The following is a 15,826-nucleotide window of genomic DNA, read 5'->3' on the forward strand; positions in this document are numbered from 1 at the left end:
GCACTAGAATCTGATCGCATGGGCATTCATACCTATGTGATCCGAGTCTGCACATCGCACCGCATTGTGCGGTCCGATTTCGGGGTGTCGTTAACATACACACCCGCAGCGGTTCACATGAACAGGGTGCGATTCTGATGCGATGCGGAATTCACATAGAAAATGCTAAGAATTCCGCACCGCATCAGTGTGAATCCGGGCTCAGGCTACCTGTGTCGCCTGCTTACTCTTCGAACAAGGAGTTGCCCACGGTTCACATCTATGCGGCCGTGCGGGCAGCGTTTTGCATGGGCACGAGAGCCCATTTATTTGAATGGACTCCCGTGACACGCAGGGAAAGAATTTCCTGCACTTCTTTGGAAAACGCAGCCGAGGTTCCCAGTATGGTTGCGTTTTCCAGTGTGGGCCGCGTTTTGAATGGGCTCGAGAGCCCAATCATTTGAATGGACTCCCGCGCCCCGTGACACGCAGGGAAAGAAGTTCCTGCACTTCTTTGGAAAACGCAGCCGAGGTTCCCAGTACGGTTGCGTTTTCCAGTGTGGGCGGCGTGCCATTAGAATTAATGGCACCCGCCCGTGGGTCCGCATTTCTCTGTGCGGGTGGTCGGATTTTCTTGCGGATCCACAGCGGCACCACCCGCACAGATGTGAACCGAGGGTTAGCAGTGTGGTGATGCTCATTCATTGCCGATGAACCAAGAAGCTGCATAGCTGAAGCAGAAAGTACTGGTGTCTCCTGACCGCCTCCATGTGAGAATCACAGAACTGGCAATACAGAACTACAAAATCTTTGACAGCTAGAAAAAAAAAAAAGATAAAATGTTTCCGTTTGTATATTTCCAGTGTTTAATTAGCTGTTGCTTGCAGTTCCATTTTCTAGTGTAAAGGATTGGTGTTCCGTATTTGGAGTGAACGTTTTATGTCCTTTTTTCTTTCTGTTATCTTCCTGCAGGAACAAGCTTGCCTCTGATCATGTTCTATAAATTATGATAATGCATTTTTATAGAATTTTCTTTTTTTTTTATTTTCATGGGGGAATGTTACAGGAAACGTCCTGGCTTTGATGATCTATGTTTTGTTTATAAAACCTTCCCTCCGCTTTAAAGTATTTACGCAGCTGCAGGGCTGACTTAGATGCCAGATATAATCTGTCAGACGTTCAGCATACAAATACATTGTTCCAGTAGCCGTTTTGTACACAAGTGTTTTGGGTTATAAACAGGACGGGACAGTCCTGTCCTGTTTCTAGCTGCAGACGTGGAATTTTTCATGTTGTTCTTGGGAGTTTATTTCAATTTAGGAAGCATATTAGGCCTATAATGAGGCTTACCTGTACAGTGAATATGTCCTAGATTGTAAGCTCCCAGGATCAGGGCCCTCCTATCCCTCTTGTATTGAACTGTATTGTTGCTGTATTGTCTCCCGTTATATTGTAAAGCGCTGAGCTAACTGTTGGCGCCATAAATCCTGTATAATAATAATATGTCCTAAATGTGTTTTGTGTAGGAGATATTTACATTTGTAGAGGCCAGTGACATCACCGACACGTTGCACTCTCAATGAACGGCATACTGGACTATGCTGTCCATTAGCCACTTGCCCTCCAGAGGATTTGCCCCCCCTCCCTGACCAGGCCATTTTTTGCGTTACAGCGCTGCGTTACTTTAACCACTTCCCAACCGGCCCATGTACATAAACGGGCGGACGGGAGCAGTGCAGCAGCGAGTGGCTGTTTATAAACGGCCTCCGCATTCACTGCCTGTGCGCGCTTCCTGGGAGCGCACGGCACCGAGATCCAGTGCCCGCTGTGGCCGGAGGTTTTTGATGAACTTTGAACTCTTTGCTCCTCCAATGAACTTCCTAATTTAACCACTTCCCAACTGGCCCATGTACATAAACGGGCGGACGGGAGCAGTGCAGCAGCGGGTGGCTGTTTATAAATGGACTCCTCATTCACTGCCTGTGCGCGCTTCCTGGGAGCGCATGGCACCGAGATCCAGTGCCCGCTGTGTCCGGAGGTTTTTGGTGAACTTTGAACTCTTTGCTCCTCCAATGAACTTCCTAATTTAACCACCTCCCAACTGGCCCATGTACATAAACGGGCAGACAGGAGCAGTGCAGTAGCGGGTGGCTGTTTATAAACGGCCTCTGCATTCGCTGCCTGTGCGCGCTTCCTGCGAGCGCACGGCGCCGACATCCAGTGCCCGCTGTGTCCGGAGGTTTTCGGTGAACTTTGAACTCTTTGCTCCTCCAATGAGCTTCCTAATTTAACCACTTCCCATCCGGCCCATGTACATAAACGGGCAGATGGGAGCAGTGCAGCAGCGGGTGGCTGTTTATAAACGGCCTCCGCATTCACTTCCTGGGAGCGCACGGCACCGAGATCCAGTGCCCGCTGTGTCCGGAGGTTTTTGGTGAACTTTGAACTCTTTGCTCCTCCAATGAACTTCCTAATTTAACCACTTCCCATCCGGCCCATGTACATAAACGTGATTTTGCGCACCCATGCCGTCCTGTAGCAGTATTTCTACTATAGGGCAGATGGGAAGCAGTTAATAGCACTGTGTCAAAACCATAACTCCCACCTGCATGTGCGGGAGTGACATCATTGCAGCCCGGCTATTCAAATGGCCAGGGCCAGTGAACCCAGAAGGAAGACCAGGTGAAGATGGAAGCGCCGACAGAGGGCTTCGTATTAAAGCAGTGCATACTAGTACATTATGACTTAAATTGTCCAGGAGCCCAATTTTTTTGTTTTGTTTTGGACTTTACTACCACTTTAAGCCTTTACAAGGGCTGTGCTTGCTTGCATAGGGATGCACAGGTGTTCCATGCATCCTCATGCAGGTCTTGGGGCATGCTTTAATTATTATAGGTACTTGTATAGCGCCGTAAATGTACGCAGCACTTTACATATATATTGTACATTCACATCAGTCCCTAACCCTCAAGGGGCGTACAATCTAAGGTCCCTAACTCACATTCATACATACACATACTAGGGCCAATTTACCTACCAGCATGTCTTTGGAGTGTGGGAGGAACCCGGAGCACCCGGAGGAAACCCACACAAGCACAGGAAGAACATACAAACTCCAGACAGGTGGTGCCATGGTTGGGATTTGAACCACCGACCCCAGTACTGCCAGGTGGAAGTGTTAACCATTTGGCCTCTCTTTAATGAAAAATAACAATACCTGGGGCTTCCTTCAGTGTGTATTACTCCTGCCCTACTTAAAGTGTACTAATACCCAGACATAAAAGTATTTACTGAATGTTAAAAAATAAGTATTCTACCAAAATAGTCAATAAATAAAAGGCACATTATGAAGGAACAGCTCTGTCCAATTTGCACTGCGTATCTGTCTTATGATGAGAATTCTGGACATCCAAAAGGCTGACTCGTTTTGAGGGCTAGCCACTTCCTCAGAGCCCTTGAAACACATCAGCCTTTTGGACGTCCAGAATTCTCATCATAAGACAGATACGCAGTGCAAATTGGACAGAGCTGTTCCTTCATGATGTGCCTTTTAGTTTTTGACTATTTTGAGTAGAATACTTATTTTCTAACATTCAATAAACATACTTTTAACCTTCCTGGCGGTATTCCCGAGTGTAGCTCGGGGTAAAATTTCTATACCAAGGGCGGTAACCCCGAGCTACACTCAGGCTTACCATGCGGCGTTGCTCAGGGGGTCCCTGCAGCACTTACCTTGTCCTTCGCTCCCGCGATGTGTCCCCTGCAGCGTCCCCGGCCATCTCCTCCGGCCGATGCCAGCATCCGGCTTCCGTGTTCCAGTCCCCGTGACGTCGGGACGTACGGGCGCCGCCGCCGGCGGCGGGAAATTTGAAATTTTTTAAAAATGTAATTTTTGCTGTCATTGCTGTTTCAATGAATCTCACATATATTTTGTCCTGAGTGCTTTGTCCGGCGCCCTGCCTGCATTTTGACTGTTCTTTCTGCCTGGAAACTTAGAAAAGTCCATGGCGTCCAAAAAGCGTCCCTTTACATCAAAAGCGGTTTTAGAACAGCGATAGTAAATCAGAACCACTTGCAGAATTGAGTGATAATGATTCGTGGGGGAAATTCGTCATCAGACACTGAAAACGATTCTGCGACTTTGCTCAGCGATGTGCGAATTTGCCTCTGTATTTCAAATTTCAGTGTTTTTGGTTTGATTATATTATTGAATCAAATTTATTATTATTATATTATTATTTTTTTATGATTATTTATTAAATTATAATTTATGATTTCGTGTTTCAAATTTTATCATACCCGGGATGTTTACTAGACTCTTGTTCGTACAGATTTCAGTGAGTTATTCCTAAAAATTACAGCCTACAATAAAAAACTACATATTTCCATGCAAAAAAATGGTACCGCTTTCAGCACAAAAAATCAGAAAGAATCATACCGCCGAGGAGGTTAAGGTAATGCACTAGCTCGTTGCGCCCTCTGTTTATTTTTTTTCTCCTCTATTCAGTATATTTGGACTCCCTGGTCCTTTGAGGGCAGAAAGGCATGCATATCCCAAGAATTTCGTTATGCGGTCCCAATGACATTGAGTCCATCCCCAAGCGCAGGAGTATCTGGGTTTTCCACTTCTACATTAAAGTATTTACACATTCCTATCATCAGTAAAAATATTAAAACAAGCCATCAGTCACCCTTCTAACTGCTTGTACTGTACATGAATTCATTTTCAACAATCACAGCAAGGATCTTTGAAGCTGAATTTCACCACAATGCTTATATCCACAGAGGTGAGTTTTAAAGTTCTTTTACTGTTTGTTCAGTTAGTACACATAACCTGGGAACAAGTTCACCTTCAGTGTTCTATCACCTGCAAGGCTGTCTTCTTTTGCCTAGGGCCATTGTGCTGCTATCTGTCCTGCATGTCTGGTTCTCGTTTCTCTACAAGCCCTACTTCTTTGCAGCTCCTACCTTGTTTTTAGTACTCTTTTCACTAGCCACTAGTACTCTGACATCACTTGTTCCTCTGATGCTACAGCCTGCTCTGTTCACACTACAGGGGAGATAGGTGATCAACTATGGAGAAAACATGTGACTCCACGGTGTAACACCTACACAGGCACTATAGCAGGCTCTGTGTTCTTCACCTATAGCAGCCCACTTTCCTGTAAGGCAAGCAGGCCTACCGATACTCTGTTGCCCCCAAGCCTTGTACACTATGCTATAGTGCCTTGCAGGGGCGGACTAACAACTTATGGGGCCCCCAGGCAATAGGTGATCATGGGGACCCTGTGTCCTTGGCCAAACTCAAAAAAGCCTATGAAAAAGGTTCTACGGGCATCTCATGAGGCCCCCTACTGACCCCAGGCCCTCGGGCAGAGCCCGAGTATCCAAATGGTCAATCCGCCCCTGGTGCCTTGCTACCATGCCAGGTCAGGTGTGAGCTAACCACAGCAAACAGGTACTTGCAGTTGGCAGACAGGCAGATTGGTCCAACGGCTGACTGAGTTCAGGGCAGGCAACGTTCAGAAAGTAGCCAAGGTCAAATCCATTGTCAAAACGCAAAAACTGGGTTCAGAGAGTAGTCCAAAGTCCAATCTGAGGTTGATAACAAGGAAATCCAAACTAGCTGGCAGGATGAGGATTGGGCGAAGGTAAAGGCACAGAACAAGGCAGGTAAACAGGTGTTGCAGACGCTATCACAAGCATGACACTAAGGCTAGATTCACATCTGTGTGGATGGTGCCGCTGTGGATCCGCACAAAAATCCCTGCAGCTGCACCACCCACACAGAAGAATGCGGACCTGCGGGCGGGTGCCATTAATTCTAATGGCACGCTGCCCACACTGGAAATCGCAACCGCACTGGGAACCGAGGTTCCCGTGGGGTATGCGGTTTACAAAGAGGGAGTCATTAAGGCCACCTGGCAGGGGGTCTTCATGAGGAATTTGAGGTGTGAATGGTCATTAACATATCTTTTTGTTTCCAAGGGTGGGAGAGGTCTGAGTTGTGAATTGTCATTAACATATACAGTATTTTGTTTCCAAGGGTGGGAGAGGTCTGAGGTGTGAATGGTCATTAACATGTCCTTTGTTTCCAAGGGTGGGAGAGGTCTGAGGTGTGAGTGGTCATTAACATATGTTTTGTTACCAAGGGTGAGAGAGATCTGAGGTGTGAATTCCATTAACATATCTTTTCTTTCCAAGGGTGAGAGAGGTCTGAGGTGTGAATTGGTCCTTAACATATCCTTTGTTTCCAAGGGTGGGAGAGGTCTGAGGTGTGAATGGTCCTTAACATATCTTTTATTTCCAAGGGTGGGAAAGGTGTCTGGTGGAGGGAGTCATTAAGGCCACCTGGCAGGGGGTCTTCATGAGGAATTTCAGGTGCGAATGGTCATTAACATATCTTTTGTTTCCAAGGGTGGGAGAGGTCTGAGGTGTGAATGGTCATTAACATATCTTTTGTTTCCAAGGGTGGGAGAGGTCTGAGGTGTGAATGGCCATTAACATATCTTTTGTTTCCAAGGGTGGGAGAGGTCTAAGGTGTGAATTTCCATTAACATATATTTTGTTTCCAAGGGTGGGAGAGGTCTGAGGTGTGAATTGGTTCTTAACATATCTTTTGTTTCCAAGGGTGAGAGAGGTCTGAGGTGTGAATTGGTCCTTAACATATCTTTTGTTTCCAAGGGTGGGAAAGGTGTCTGGTGGAGGGAGTCATTAAGGTCACCTGGCAGGGGGTCTTCATGAGGAATTTAAGGTGTGAATGGTAATTAACATATCTTTTGTTTCCAAGGGTGGGAGAGGTCTGAGGTGTGAATGGTCATTAACATATCTTTTGTTTCCAAGGGTGGGAGAGGTCTGACATGTAGATGGTCATTAACATATCTTTTGTTTTCAAGGGTGGGAGAGATCTGAGGTGTGAATAGGCCATTACAATGTGTGACAAGCTTGGTGGGAACATCCTGTGTTCAGTGTTTTGTCCATCTGAGTACCTTGAAAATGCTTTACATGCATTTTTCATGATGTAAAAAGGCTCTGGACAGCATCGGGAACTGGAAGAGTTGAAAAAAAAAATTCAGATGCAAATGCTTATAAACGTGATTTGCCGCGTTTACAAGCGGTTTGTGTTTGAAACGCTGATAAAATCAACATCTGAACGCAAGTTTTCTGTGTTCAAAAAGACTGTAAAGTCAAATGCCTGTACACGACTGTAAACGAAGATGTGTACATGGACACATAGGAGAACATTAGGGGGAGTTCAGGGGCTGCTGAAAAAAACGCAGAACAGCTCCTAAATGTGAGTTTACCAGCTGCAGTGTACATGAGCCCTTAGAAGCTTCCATCGATACATCAGTATATCTAGTGTATTAGACAACTGTCCAGAATGGGATTGATCCATTTGGGTGTAGTCAGGGGAGGACTGACAACTCATGGGGCCCCCGGGCAATAGGGGATCATGGGACCCCTGTGTCTTCCCACACCCAAAAAAGCCTATGAAAAAGCCAATGAAAGGTACCAGGGGCATCTCATGGGGCCTCCTACTGACCCCGGGCCCTCGGGCAGTGCCCGAGTGCTGGAATGGTCAGTCCGCCCCTGGGTGTAATTGACTTTAAGGACAAAAAACGAAATAACAGATTGTTGTACTGCCTCGTCATTAAGGAGTAGCTGGCATATCATTACATCAATACAGAACCTGAAACTTCTAGCTCAGCTCTGCTAAGTTTGTTTTATCTCTAAAATCCTCAAATGAACAAGAAAAAACGAATCCCTGTAGCGTCTTTATTATCCACATCTGTGCTATCTTAACAATCTTAATTGGATCTATTTGTGTGAAATGCATTCAGCACATCTTACATGTAGAAAAAACAGTCCTTGTGATGAAAGAACCGCACGTTATCTTCAGTAAATTATATTTAGCTTAATGCCGTATACTTTTATTACTTCAACTTTTCATAGCACTTAGCAGTAAAAGCTTTGAAGCATTATTGTGCGCTTATTGCTGAATTCTAGGCAGATATAATAGATACAATTATTGCCGTTCTGTAATCATTAAATTATTATTTTTTTTAATTTGCAAGAAGAATTTGACCTGTTATCAGATTTTTACGATCTCTATACAGCAGAGCTGAAGTTTAAGAGTAAGAAGCAGAAATCAATCGGTTCATGTGCTGACTAGAAGGATGCTGATAGAAGGAGACAGCAGAGTGACGGAGGAATTAGCTCATCACTGTGCTGTTTCTGGTTTCACTATCCAGTTACAGGTAGAGAAGGGTCCAGGACTGTCTGTCGGGACCTGGGTTAGAATCTGCAACCTCTGCAGTGTCTGGCAATGTCTCTTCTTGCTGGTCAACCTGTGATGATGGTCAGCTCCCTGTCTGATTCTTTGGACTTTCTTGCCTTGTCTCTTGTTTTTGGCAAACTTTGAACTCTTTGTTCCTCCCATGAAGTTACTAATTTAACCACTTCCTGTCTGGCCCATGTACATAAACGGCTGGACGGGAGCAGTGCCAAAGGGGGCGGCCGTTTATAAATGGCCCCCACATTCAACGCCTGTGCGTGCTCCTTGGGAGCACGCGGCACCGCGATCCGGTGCTTGCTGTGTCCTCCAGAACACAGATCGCTGTATAGGACCTTTGTGTGAAGTCCCAATCGTGTGATCACTGATTGGCCAATCAGTGATCACATGAATAGTAGTAAACAAGATGTCACTTCCTGCCATCATTGCTTACTACGTGTGAAATCTGTGAATGATCACTGAGGTCACATGGTACAGGGCTATTCACAACAGCCTTGTACCATGTGACAAGCTGTGACCAGGGGCGGACTGACCATTTGGAAACTTGGGCACTGCCTGACGGCCCGGGGTCAGTAGGGGGCCCCATGAGATGCCCCTGGTACCTTTTTTCATAGGCTTTTTTGAGTTTGGGCAAGGTCACAGGGGCCCCATGATACCCTATTGCCCGGGGCCCCATGAGTTGTCAGTCCGCCCCTGGCTGTGACCAATCACAGCTCACTCAGTATTTCTCAATGGCTGCAGGAATGCAACCAGAGAGAAGGAGAAATGATTGCTTTTACAGCCTTTATGGGTGTAAAAGCAATCCGTGTAAAAAAAAAAAAAATCTTCATCACCCCCCACAAGTAGTACAGTGTCACCATGGTGACACTGTACTGCTAGGGTGATGGCATGTTAAAAATAAAAAAATTAAATAATAATATAAAAAATAGAATAAAAATGTAAAATTTTTTTTTTTAAATTATAATTTTTTGTTATAAACTAATTTTGGGTTCTTTTTTTTTTTTACTAAAAAGATAGCTGAATACATTGTGGCCAAGATTTATGAAGAAAGATTATTTGCAAAATTGTATAAGAAAAACATTTTTTTTTTTTCAAAATGTTTGGACTTTCATTTATATAGCAAAATAATAAAAATCCCAGTGGTGAATAAATACCACCAAAATAAAGTTTTATCTGTCTCAAAAAAATGCTAAAAAATTCATATAGATACAGTGTTGCATGACCGCGCAATTGTCATTCAAAGTGTGATAAAGCTGAAAAATGGACTGGAAGGGGGTGAAAGTGTCCGGACTGGAAGGGGGGGAAAGTGTCCGGACTGGAAGGGGGGAAAGTGTCCGGACTGGAAGGGGGGGAAAGTGTCCGGACTGGAAGGGGGTGAAAGTGTCCGGACTGGAAGGGGGGTGAAAGTGTCCGGACTGGAAGGGGGGGGGAAAGTGTCCGGACTGGAAGGGGGGGGAAAGTGTCCGGACTGGAAGGGGGGGGGGAAAGTGTCCGGATTGGAAGGGGGGGGGAAAGTGTCCGGATTGGAAGGGGGGGGAAAGTGTCCGGACTGGATGGGGGTGAAAGTGTCCGGACTAGAAGGGGGTGAAAGTGTCCGGACTGGAAGGGGGTGAAAGTGTCCGGACTGGAAGGGGGGTGAAAGTGTCCGGACTGGATGGGGGTGAAAGTGTCCGGACTGGAAGGGGGTGAAAGTGTCCGGACTGGAAGGGGGTGAAAGTGTCCGGACTGGAAGGGGGTGAAAGTGTCCGGACTGGAAGGGGGTGAAAGCATCCGGACTGGAAGGGGGTGAAAGTGTCCGGACTGGAAGGGGGTGAAAGTGTCCGGATTGGAAGGGGGTGAAAGTGTCCGGACTGGAAGGGGGTGAAAGTGTCCGGACTGGAAGTGGTTAAGCCATGCCTTTGCACTTCCTATTTGCCAGATCATTGTGCTCTCTCCAGTCAACATCTTGCTCTCGTCACTCCTTCTTCTGTCCATATCTCTGCTACCATTCGTTACTGACCTTTGGCTTGTTCCTCGACTACATTTCTACTTGATCCCAACCTGCAAATTCTTGTTACCGACCTTTTGGCTTGTTTACTGACTAGGCTTCTGTTGGATCCCTACCTGCTATATTTGCTACTGGATCCCATCTTGGTCACCTCCTGAGGTGATCCTGAAGCCAGCAACCTTGTACTAACATGCAGCGAAAACCATCTCCACCCTCAGGAGCTCTGGGGAATGCTGGTTAGTACTTAGGCCCCCGAGCCTTTGTCATTTGCCAGGATGACCTGCTTGTATACCTTTCCTGCTTGTCGGTGGGAGTCTCTCTACTGCTCAGGGGTGGACTGACAACTCATGGGGCCCCCGGGCAATAGGGGATCACGGGGCCCGTGCTCTCGCCCACACTCAAACCACACCCAAAAAAAGCCTTTGAAAGGTACCAGGGGCATCTCATGGGGCCCCCTACTGACCCCGGGCCCTTGGGCAGTGTCCGAGTGCTCGAATGGTCAGTCCGCCCCTGCTACTGCTATATCTTCTGGTCTCTGAGCCTGACCTCTGACCATGACACAGTCTGAGCTAAGACCAAGTGGGATGAATGATGCTTTCCATCGGACTGAGGGCATCTTTGGTAGAAAAGAAATACAGAGGGGGAGAGCTCCAAACAAAAAGTGAATATTGCAACAAAAGCTGTTTTTTTTTTTAATGTTATCTTTTAATGGGCTATTCATTTTTATCCTGACATTTTTGGCTGGAGTTCTGCTTTAACCCCTCGCCTACAGGGCACTTAACCCCCTTCCTGCCCAGACCAATTTTCAGCTTTCAGATCTGTCACAATTTGACAATTGCGCGGTCATGGAACACTGTACCCATCTGAAAATGTTATCATTTTCTTTTAGACGGATTTAGCTTTCTTTTGGTGGTATTTAATCACCTCGGGGGGGGTTTTGCTAAACAAACCAAAAACAACTGAAAATTGTGAAAAAAAAAGTTTTTGCTTTTGTGTTAACATTTTGTAAATAAGTGATTTTTCTCCTACATTGATGTGCGCTAATGAGGCTGCAGTGGTGGACACTGATGGGCTGCACTGATGGGCACTGATGAGGAGGCACTGGTAGGTGGCACTGATGGGCATTGACAGGCATCACTGATGGGCACTGAAATGCAGCACTGATGGGCGGCACTGTTAGGTGGCACTGATTGGCACTGATAGGTGGCACTGAAAGACAGCTCAGATGGGCACTGATATTTGGCATTGATGTGCACTGGTAGGAACTGATATGTGGCATTGATGTGGCACTGATGGACACTGACAGGTGGCAGTGCTGGGGCTACACTGATCATCAGTGCACATGTCCCCTCTGAGGGATGCCGATTACTGGCTCTCCTCTGTCAGCGTGACAGCTCGTGAAGAGAGAAATGCCGATAACCGGCATTTCCCTATTTACATGCGATCAGCTGTGATTGGACACAGCTGATCACATGACCGAGCAGATATCTTCGGCTCTTTCCGTTGATCAGTGATCCGCTGTGTCCGAGGGACACAGCGTACCACTGATCGCCGTGCTGCGCGTCCTCCGATCCGCGCTTGCGCGGTTAGAATGGGAGGACGTCATATGACGTCCTCCCAGAAGGAGAAAACCGCCTTGCGCCTGTCATTACCTTATATGGCGGGCGGGAGATGGTTAATATCAAAATGCAGACCCAACTATCTTCAGTTCCTTGCTCCTTTTTTGTGTTTACTTCACCATCAGACTAGATAATTACTTCTATAGTTTGGAGCGAGAACCCAGAATACAGTACAATGACTCAGGGACAGTTTCTTGCCCAAACCAGATAGTCATGGACCTGCCCCTCAAAGGGCGCATCAGGAGGCAACAGTATTGCTTCTTGAAAAACTTTTAGCTGCCCCCCCTTGCCGCTCTGTGAATAGCCATTGCTTTTCACAACACAACAAGCCCTACAGATTGCTTTCCACAGACAATGGAAGTGTACATAAGCCCTTATTGATACCAGTATTCAGTGATTCAGTATACAGTGAGGAACAGAAGTATTTGAACATCCTGCGATTTTGCAAGTTCTCCCACTTAGAAATCATGGAGGGGTCTGAAATTCACATTGTAGGTGCATTCCCACTCTGAGAGATGGAATTAAAAAAAAAAAATTCAGGAAATCACATTGTATGATTTTTAAAGAATGTATTTGTCTTGCACTACTGAACATAAGTATTTGAACACCTAAGAAACTGCAAGATTTCTGGCTCTCAAAGACCTGTTACTGTGCCTTTAAAAAGTCCACCTCTACTCCACTCATTATTCTAACTTAGTAGCACCTGTCTGAGCTCTTTAAAGACACCTGTCCACCCCACAGTCAGTCAGACGCCAACTACTACCATGGGCAAGACAAAAGAGCTGTCAAAAGACACCAGAGACAAAATTGTGGACCTCCACAAGGCTGGAAAGGGCTACGGGGCAATTGCCAAGCAGCTTAGTGAAAATAGATCAACTGTTGGAGCAATTGTTAGAAAATGGAAGAGGCTAAAGACGACTGTCAGTCTCCCTCGAACTGGGACTCCATGCAAGATCTCACCTCGTGGGGTATCACTGATAAGAAAGGTGAGGAATCAGCCCAGAACTACAAGGGAGGAGCTGGCCAATGACATGAAGAGAGCTGGGACCACAGTTTCAAAGGTCACTGTCTGTAGAACACTACGCCGTCATGGTTTCAAATCATGCATTGCACGGAAGTCATCACAGGTCCAGGCCCGTCTGAAGTTTGCCAATGACCATCTGGATGATCCAGAGGAGGCATGGGAGAAAGTCATGTGATCAGATGAGACCAAAGTAGAACTTTTTGGTCTAAACTTCACTCGCCATGTTTGGAGGAAAAAGGATGAGTTGCATACAAGAACACCATCCCTACTGTGAAGCATGGGGGTGGTAACATCATGCTTTGGGGGTGCTTTTCTGCGAAGGGGACAGGACGACTGCACTGTATTAAGGAGAGGATGAATGGGGCCATTTATTGTGAGATTTTGAGCAACAACCTCCTTCCCTCAGTCAGAGCATTGAAGATGGGTCGTGGCTGGGTCTTCCAACATGACAACGACCCGAAGCACACAGCCAGGAGAACCAAGGAGTGGCTCCGTAAGAAGCATATCAAGGTTCTGGAGTGGCCTAGCCAGTCTCCAGACCTAAATCCAATAGAACATCTTTGGAGGGAGCTGAAACTTCGTGTTGCTCAGCGACAGCCCCGAAACCTGACAGATGTAGAGGAGATCTGTGTGGAGGAGTCGGCCAAAATCCCTGTTGCAGTGCAAACCCGGTCAGGAACTACAGGAAACGTCTGACCTCTGTAATTGCAGACAAAGGCTTCTGTACCAAATATTAACACTGATTTTCTCAGGTGTTCAAATACTTCTGTTCAGCAGTGCAATACATTCTTTACAAATCATACAATGTAATTTCCTGATTTTTTTTTTTAAATTCTGTCTCTCTGAGTGGGAATGCACCTACAATGTGAATTTCAGACCCCTCCATGATTTCTAAGTGGGAGAACTTGCAAAAACGCAGGGTGTTCACATACGTCTGTCCCTCACTGTAAGTGATCCCAAGCTCAGGAGTTGGGGCAACACAATATCTCAAAATACATACAAAATGTAAAGATTAGCTTTCTGATGACTTTCAAAACAGAGGGTAGCATCATGTGAAATGAAATTTAAATTAGCTGCGCTAGAGGCGGCCATCTGCCACTTACACTTATCCAAAATATGAAGCAAATTTAATCATCGCCTTTATGAGGTGGAATTAGACGTGTTACAGAGTAATTAGCACCTCTTTCATGTCTAAAATGTTGATGCGGCAATAGAACCGGAAAGCAAGACTTGTGCTTCTCAAGTGAAGGTTCTTTACTACCATGAAGCAGAATTAATAGTCTGTTTTTCCTGCAGCCAATTCCTTGAAGAAATAGAGACACAATTTACATTTTATGAAGTTTAGGACTGTAGGCATGCTATACTAGACAGCTGAAGAACTAAAGGTTTATTCCATAAAAGGAGAACTATAGTTAATGTTAAGAATACGTAAACCCAATCACTAAAATCTCATTCATATTCATTCACCCATAAATATAGTCTGCTGCTTCCATTGAAACCATGTGATTACCCATGAAGGTCCATGTTCCTCTACTTCCTGTCATGGCGTTACAACAACAAAAAACACACTCCCCCCCCACCTTAAGGTCAAGGCACGGGAACAAGACAGGAAAATGGATCTTGAAGCAGGTATTGTAAACCCTATCATTGGCATAGCACTAAGGGCTTGTTTACAGTAGGTCTAAAACAGGTTTGATTTGGAAAGGTGAAGAAAGTTATGGAGGGGGTGGGTGGGAAAGGAGGATAATAGGTAAGGTGGGGGGGAGTGTGTTTTTTGTTGTTGTTGTTTCTGTTTTTTGTGAAAAACCTACTGTAACAAGCCCTTAGTGCCATGCTTATGACAGGGTTTGCAATACCTGCTTCAAGCTCCATGTTTTCCTGTCTTGTTCCCGTGCCTTGACCTTCAACTTGTCTGATCCCTGCCTTTCCAGATAGTTTTGATTTCCTTGTTATCAACCTCGGATTGGACGTTTGACTACTCTCTGAACTCAACCTGCCTTGTGACCACAGATTTGACCCTGACTACTCTCTGAAAATTGCCTGCCCAAATATGAGGCATATCATATCCATCCAATAGCTTGGTACAAAGATTGGTGGAAACCGCAGACAACCAGCAGTACCATACCTTGTTCAAATTGTTTGAGGAGCCTCTATGGATATTTGTGGCCTTTATGAAATGGAACTGGAGAATTAACAAGTCCCTTCCAAAAGGAGAGGTAGGGGCAGGTGATATCTTCCATTTTAATTGAACCACGTATTTTTTAAAAGTTATTTTGCCCTGACATTATTATTATTATTATTATTATACAGTATTTATAAAGCGCCGATAGTTCGCTCAGTGCTGTACAGTACAAAGGGGGACAGAACATGTAAAAGAACAATAACAATACAATGCAAAACATGAGGGGATCGAGGGCCCTGCTCTTTCGAGCTTACAATCTAGGAGGGAGGGGATGGTGGCACAGGAGGAGATAGCTGTGGGGGATGGAGTGGTAGGAAGAGTGGAGGAGGTCGGCAAGTTAGCAGGGGGTGGGGTAGGCTTCCCTGAAGAGGTGGGTTTTCAGGGTGCGCCTAAAGGAGAGTAGGTGATAATCTGATGGGTTGGGGCAGGGAGTTCCAGAGGATGGGTGACACCCTGGAGAAGTCCTGGAGGCGGGCATGGGAGGAGGAGACCAGGGAACTAGAGAGGAGGAGGTCTTGTGAGGAGCGGAGTATGCGTGTTGGGCAGTACTTGGATATTAGGTCGGTGATGTAGTTCGGGGCAGTATGGCGGACAGCTTTGTACGTCAGTGTTAGGATTTTGAATTTGATCCGTTGCGCAATCGGAAGCCAGTGGAGGGATTGGCAGAGGGGGGTGGCGGAGATGGAGCGGTTGGAAAGGTGAATGAGTCTGGCTGCCGTATTCAGGATGGACTGAAGCGGGG

Source organism: Staurois parvus, unplaced genomic scaffold (genome assembly GCF_062004578.1).
Source record: "Staurois parvus isolate SC_StPar_1 unplaced genomic scaffold, SC_StPar_1.0 ptg000786l, whole genome shotgun sequence".
Lineage (NCBI taxonomy): Eukaryota > Metazoa > Chordata > Amphibia > Anura > Ranidae > Staurois > Staurois parvus.